The sequence below is a fragment of the Orycteropus afer genome, unplaced genomic scaffold, assembly GCF_000298275.1.
Source record: "Orycteropus afer afer isolate SDZICR_OR568_19922 unplaced genomic scaffold, OryAfe1.0 scaffold00033, whole genome shotgun sequence".
Taxonomy (NCBI): domain Eukaryota; kingdom Metazoa; phylum Chordata; class Mammalia; order Tubulidentata; family Orycteropodidae; genus Orycteropus; species Orycteropus afer.
Genome location: NW_006921620.1, coordinates 3,992,987 through 4,001,029, shown reverse-complemented (window position 1 = coordinate 4,001,029; position 8,043 = coordinate 3,992,987).

Below are 8,043 nucleotides of genomic sequence, written 5' to 3'. Positions count from 1 at the left end.
GTAGGAGATCCTTGATAGAGAGAGAGAACAATGTGGAACAAAACTCAAAATCATTTGGAGAAAAAAAAAAGGGGGGGACCAGGTTTGCTGGTCCGATAGAGCCTGGTGGAACCACTGAGGCTATGGTCCCTAGCTGCTCTTCAGATGTGGAATTGAACCCACACCTGTGGTTTCCAGCCAAACAACTCACTCCAGGCATATGAGTTGAACATTTACCTGAGGTAGATACACTCACTGGAGAGAACAATCATGGGAGGAAGAAGGGCTGCTTATGCACAGGAAGACAGCTCAGGGGCAGGAGTACATGGAGGGATGGACACATGGAAGAGGTAACTATGGGGAGGAAGTGGGAGGGAAGCTATTGCATGTGGTAAACTGTGGTCAATGTCATGAGACAAAGTATACGTGAACTGCTATATGGAAAGTAAATTTGCTCTGTAAACCTTCACCCAAATCACAACTAAAAAAAAAAAGAAAGAATGAATACAGAGATCTCACATACCTTTACCTAGTTTCCCCCAGTGGCAGCATTCTGCAAACTACAGAATATCACAACCAGAATGTTAACATTGACAGGCAAGATACCAGTATTTCCATCACCATAAGGATCCCTCCTTTTGCCCTGTTCTGTAATTTTTAAGTCCTCATCCTAGGCAACATTTGGAAATATTCAGCTTCATCCACTCAAAATATAAGAACTGTCTTCACAAATCATTAAAACAATAAAACTTTATATTACACAAAGTATTTGTCAGGACTGTCATAACACAATGGAAGATTAAGTTATCATTACAATAATATCCCCTGCAGAATGTGATTTTCAAGCTAAGATTACAGTTCTAACTTTATGAAACAGAAGTCTTAAAAACTGATACACACATTATATGATTCCATTTATATCAAGTGCTAGCAAAAGTAATCTAGGTGAAAAATATCAGAATAGTGTTTGGGGACAGGAATGATTGAGAAACGCCACCAGGGAGCTTTCACAGAGCTAAAAATATTCAATAGCACGAATACAAAGGTATATCCATTCATCAAAACTGTAGTTATCCTATAGTAGGCAATGGTTTCTTAGCTGTGACACAAAAGCACAAGCAACAAAAGACAAAATAATAGGACTTAATCAAAATGTAAAACTTCAATGCCTCAAGAACACCATCAACAAAGTGAAAAGACAACCCACAGAATGGGAGAAAATATTTGTAAATCATTTTTATGTGATAAGGAACTTATATCCAGAACATATAAAGAACTCTTAAAACTGAATAAAAATACAAATAATTAAAAATGGGTGAAGGCAATGGAATAGTATGCAATCCTGAAGAATAACACAGAATCTGCAAAACCCCGCATAATGTGGATGAACTTGGAGAATATTATGCTGAGTGAAATAAGTCAATCACAGAAGGACAAATATTGTTTTAGTCCGTTATTGTAAAAAGTCAAAGAAAGGTTTATATATGGAAGGAAATGTTCTTTGTTGGTTTCCAGTGGTGGGAGGGGAGAGGAGTGAACACTACTAGAGGTAGAGACAAGTACTGATTTGTGTGAAGAGAAGGCCAATGTATCAAATGTGAGTGACCAATACAGTGACATTGAGGAAGAGGAAGACATTGAGAGGTGCATGGAGGTACAGACAACAAAGATGAACCCTTCTGCACATACAATGCTGCATTGCCAGTGAAGGCAAACACTGACCTACAGGGTGGATAGACAGGTGGACAGGCTGAACTATTAGGTATATCTATGCAGGGGGGAGTGTGCCCAAGACTATGTATAGGGTTGGCAGACAAGGTTTCTACAAGTATATTTGTATGTCTGTAAGAATTCCCAGGTATACAGTAGAGTTGACAAGGGACAAGGTTGTAGTCACTTCTTAGCCACAGCCAGCAACCCAGAGGGAGCGAGCAGTTGGACCTGTGGGCTCAGGACCACAGTCTCAGGGGACATCAAGCTCAACGGCATAACCTACTGTACCACAAAAAACATTGTTCCACATCCTACTTTGGAGAGTAGTGACTGGGATCTCAAAAGCTTGCAAGCAGCCATCTAGATGCAACGATGGGTGTCTCCTTGTCCAGAGTAAAGAAGAATGAAGAAAACCAAAGATGCACAGAAACAATTAATCCAAACAACTGGTACACCATTTGATCCTCAGCCTATATGATTATGAGACCAGAAGAACTAGATGATGCCCAGCTACCATATCAACCACTCGGAGGGGGATCTGTGGAAGAGATCCTGGATAGAACGGAAAACTATGTGGAACAAAACTCAAAATCATAAAAAAAAAAAAGGACCAGGTTTGCTTGTCTGATAGAGCCTGGTGGAACCACTGATACTATGGCTCCTAGCTGCCTTTCAGGTCTGGAACTAAACCCACTCCTGTGGCTTCCAGCTAAACAAAAGATAGGAGCTGAACATTTACATAAGGTAGATACAGTCCTTGGAGAGATCAATCATGGGAGAATAGAAGCACTGTATATGCAAAGGGAGACAGCTGGGGGGGGGGGTAGGAGTGCATGGGAGGGAAGGTCACAGGGAAGAGATAACTATGGGGAGGAAGTGGGAGGAGCTGTTGCATTGTGGGAAACTGCAGTCAATGTCATGAGACAGAGTGTATGTTAGCTGCTGTATGGAAAGTGCATTTGTTCTGTAAACCTTCACCCAAATCACAATAAAAATTTTAAATAAAATAAAATGAAGGATCTGAAGAGACATTTCTCCAAAGAAGATATATAAATGGCCAGTAAGCACATGAAAAGATGTTCAGCATCACTAGCCATCAGGAAACGCAAATCAAAACCACAATGAAATACCACTTCACAACTAGGATGGCTTTAATCAAACCAAAAAAAACAATAACAACAAGTGTTGTGAGGATGAAGAGAAATTAGAACTCTTATGTGTTTTAGTGGGATAATAAAATGATGCAGCCACTTTGGAAAAGTTTGGCAGTTACTCACAGTGAAACATCAAGTTACCACATGATCCACCAATTCCACTCCAAGATGTTCTCATAAAACATACCAAAAACAAAAAAATCAAACCCACTGCCATCAAGTCTATTCCAACTCACAGTGACAATTCACACAAATTCTGCACATGAATGCTCACAGGAGTACTGAAAATAAAAGTATAAATAATTCAAATGTCCATCAATTCATGAACGGATAAACAAAATGTAATGTATCTATACAGTAAACATTATTTGGCAATACAAAAGAAAGAAGTACAACATTACACTAAGTGAAAGAAATCAGATATAAAAGGCCACATAGGTATAATCCCATTTATATGAAATATCCAGAAGAGACAAATCCATTGAAACATAAAATAGATTAGTGACTGCCAGGAGTTGAGGGGGAGGGGAGAATGGGATGTGACTGCTAATACATACAAAGTTTATTTTTTGAGGTAATGAAAATTTCTGAAATTAGACAGTGGTGACTGTTACACAGATCTGTGAATATACTAATATATAATACTGTACATCTTAAAAGCTTACAGGTGAATTATATATGTAAATATGGTATGTGAATTATATCTCAAAGCTGTTATTTAAAAACTGTACAAATAAAATGTGTGAATTTCAACATATTTTTACCTTTTAAAAAAACTTTAAAAACAATGGCATGGAGGAGGCAGTGGGTAAAGGTATAGATGAAACAAGGATGGCAAAATGTTATTAACAGCTGAAGTTGAGTTATGGATACATAAAAGTCCACGATACTATTCTGTTTATTTTTTTGTGTACTTTGGAATTTTCCTTAATAAAAAGTTATTTTTTAAACTGATGTGTAAAAAATAACAAGGTACTTTTTTAGATAACCATATTGCCTTCCTAACATTCACTTTTTGGTTTTTGATGGTTTTGACACTGGAAACAGAATCTTAAAGTACCAGATAAGTTGCTACCTTTATTATTCCTTTGCAATGTTGAAAAACAGAGCAGTGATAGAGGACATGGTATGAAGCAAAAATGAATACTTCATCTTAAAAATGTACAAAGAGAACTTGAACAACCTCAGGGCTACACAATTTCTTACCTTTGGGTTCCTGTGATTTCCATGACTAATGGATACAATTCCTAATACAGGGATGCAATAATCTGAATACTACGCTGTCCAATAGAACAGCCATTGCCGCATGTGGCCAGTTAAATTTAAATATTAATGAATTCAATTATAAATTCAGTTTTCAGTTGCACTAGTCACATTTCAAGTGTTCAAAAGCCACATGTAGTTAGTGGCTATCATACTGAACAAACCAGATCTTGAACACTGCCATCACTGTAGAAACTTTTATTGGATAGCACCGCTCTGGTAGCATAGTACCTAAGGCACTTGACTACTAACCAGAAGGCTGGTGGTTCAAACCCACCAGCCACTCCTTGGAAGGAAGATGGAGAAATCTACTTCCATAGTAATACTGCCTTGGAAACGCAAGGAGGGGTCGCTGTGAGTCGGGTCCACTGCTCAAAAATGTAAACCAAAAAAAAAAAAAGAGAGACACTTCCATATTCCAAGTTAGGGTTGTTAACACTGTATTCCAGGTTAACAGAATATTCAGTTGTTAACACTCTGTTTACTGCGATAAAGTGTTCTAAAGAACAAGAAAGGCATTAAAAAAATGTCAACCAAGGAATATTTCATAGAAATTCAGACTAATTCAAACAGCAGCCACGTTTCACTTTCACAACCCCCAAGCTACAGTTTGTGACAGTAACTCCTGAGACAAATTTCCCTACCTGTTAAAAATAGATTATCATTATAACACCTTCCTCAAGTCACATGTAAAGATTATGCTGAAATATGAATAAAACAAATTATCCTTTCAGTCAAAAATCTAATGAAAAGGTATATATAAAAAGCTCTTCTCCATTTGTATTTTAAGTGCCTTCCAACCTGAGGGGTTCATCTTTGGGAACTGTATCAGACAGTTATTTCATGGCTATTCATAAAGTTTTCCAGTAGTATATCAGACAGTGTTATACTTCTATTCATAAGGTTTTCAGTGGCCTGGTTTTCACAAGTGAATACACACACACACACACACACATTCAAACTCCATGACATCAAAGAGTATACTAACCTTAGCAAAACACAAAAGAAAATCCCTTTTCCTAACAGACCTTTGAGGCAACAGCCATAATTTTATACCATTATTAAACATACTTGGTTTCAACTAGGAAAAGTTTAATCAGATGATTTCTAAACTTCTAGTTCTAAAATTGTGTATTCATCCTCATAGTAAAGGAAATTGTAGATTTCCATTAACAGTGGAGTACTTATGAATATGCAGTATCAGGAAAACAGGTGCATTCTTAATTCAAATATTTTAAACCATTTTTATCACATAAAAAAATAAACATTAACAAATTTTAAAATGTGAACTTAAATACATTTTTAAATTCAGGAATCTAAGACACAAAAAAATTCAGCTTGTATTTCCTTTCAAGCTACCACCCCAAATGCTTGTTATGGGAATAACATTCCAAATAAAAAATGAATCCTTCAATGTTAAGAAATTTAAAATCAACTTTTTCTTTGCCATAATTACTGGGTATCTAAAGCTGTTAGTAAAAACAGCTCCATTTAAATCAGTTCAAAACCTTCGAAAAGGTCACCCAATTTTAGTACATACTAGCTTATCCATATTAAATATTTTTCAATTCAGCTGTCTTTGCAATTCACTACCAATAAAAGAACTTTTCTAGAGAGAATGAAAATGTGAAAGTTGAAACCAGCCTGTAGGCAAGGTATACAAGAGGATCACATGGAATTAACCTGAAGGAGAAAGTTACCACTACCGGAGCATGTGGAATCAAGTTAAATCAGGCACTATTTACGTATTTCTTGTTCTGTCCTGACCTCACATGGTGCTTTTCTCTATGTTTTATGCACAGGCCTACCTAGGTTTTCATACCTGAATTAGTATTAGACGGGTTCCACCATTAACCAAAGGTAAAAGTCTTAAACAATAGAATAACATTCCATACCCTTTTTCCCATTGTTCATCCCTCACTGTTTGTAAAATTACCCTGATAAATCCATCTGTTCCCTCTAATTGATTACAAAGAAAATCTCTAGCAACCATGGACACCAAACGGTGAAACACAGAGAGAGGGGTGGCGCTCCCAAAATAGGCTGCTAAGAAATTATGGCAAATGTTAAAGTGTATTATCTAAGTTGTAAAAATGAATGAATATGGTTAAATTTGAAAAAATGGAAGAAATACTTGAAATTTGGGGAGCTCCTCTGCATCTTAAATATTTTCCTTCCCACCTCTTTCCTGGAAGCTTTCAGGGCTTGCTCCGAGGCTCCACTTAGGTGTTCCCCCATCCCTGTACTCCGTCTTGCCCTCCTACTCTACCTTCCTACTCCAAATCCACACAATTGTGTGCATCCAACTGCTACTTCCCTTTGCGCCCCTTAAGGTCCCAGGCAACCCCTTCATTCTGCTCCCCACGTCTTTCCCAGCCCCTCCGGATCCAAACTGCTACTTCCCTTTGCGCCCCTTAAGGTCCCAGGCAACCCCTTCATTCTGCTCCCCACGTCTTTCCCAGCCCCCATTTCTAACGGCTCCTCCTCTCGATTCCCCACCCCCTCGTCACCAGGTTCATCCTGCCCCTCCAACCGTCTCCCGCCCCCAGGTTCCTTCCTGCCCCTTGAAATACAGCTTCCCCGTCTTAACGTTTCATCCTGTTCCTCCAATCGACTCCCCCAATGCCCCGCTCGCTCCTCCAGTTCCTATTTTCCCTAATACCCAGCTGACTACTCCTTTTGCACCCTCTATTTTCAACACATACATAAATACAAGGCATCCAAATACACAAACTGGCACCCCACCCCACCCCCACCTCGAGCCTCCATATTTCCCTTTTATACTTGAGTCCTTTCTTTTTCCTCTTTCCCACCTCCTCCGAAAGAGTCGGTTCCCAGGCCAAGGTCTCTCACCTCATTCGGTCACTTCAGTGGTGCCAACCGCTTCATACAGGAAAAAACAACCAATCACGTCCCCCTGGGCGCTTCCCTTGTGTGTCCGAGCACTTACTGGGCACCCGCCCCACCAGGAACCCTGCACAGACACACGCACAAACCAAGGTCCTGGGGACGAGGGTTAGGGCAAAGCGGGGATTCGTATACCAGCCTCAAACACAGCCCACTTCAATACAGCCCGTCGCCATTTTGGTTTCCCGCGGACTGCCGGTGCATTCTGGGAGCGCGGAGCCGCTCTGGTGCCGAATGGCAGCTCTCCAGGGCCTCCGGGAGGCGGGGACTGCGCGACCAGCGCGGAAGAACACCGCGCTCTACGTTACTGTCTGAAGTTGAACAAAGAAGGACTCTTTAACAGCGTGTGGTGATGAGCTTCTTCCGCTGCCGGCGCTAACACAATAGTGAACGCTGCTTTCCTCGCCTTCGCCTTATCTGAGCGGTTTCTCTTTTACAAGAAAGAATTGTGTCCGATCTACACTGTGTATATTATTTTCCTGAGAAATTGGATAATGTTCTGCATCTTTTGCTGTACCGACTTTCTCTCCCTGCAGAAAAGCTTAGCTCAAGCACTTTTCTTCCACCTTCACCTTGAGGCCTGCTGTTGGAATTTCCTTCAACCTGGGAGGAGAACCTGAATCTCAGAATTAAATTTTGTTCAGCGATTATCTGTTCACTCCCAAACTCCTTATTGCCTGTATGGAAGATTTGGGGAGGGTTTTTTTTGTTGTTTTTTTTTTTTTTTTCCTTCATGATGATGGAAGATTTTTCTGTGTACCCGCTTTGCCGTCCTTTCTAATTGTAATGACATCCAAGAATAATCTCCGGCAGAGTGGTTTATTTTAGGAATGCATAACTTTTTCATACTAGGGCAGAAGAACCTTAGCCTGCCCAATACACTGCTGCCGATAGGGGTCCCAGATGACTAACTGAGGGTGCATACTTGTCTCTCTCTGACTTCAAACCTTACGCTCCTTTTAGTTAACACGTATGATACCTTTGTTTACAAGTTTGTAGAAAATATTTTTTAAATCATTTTATATTT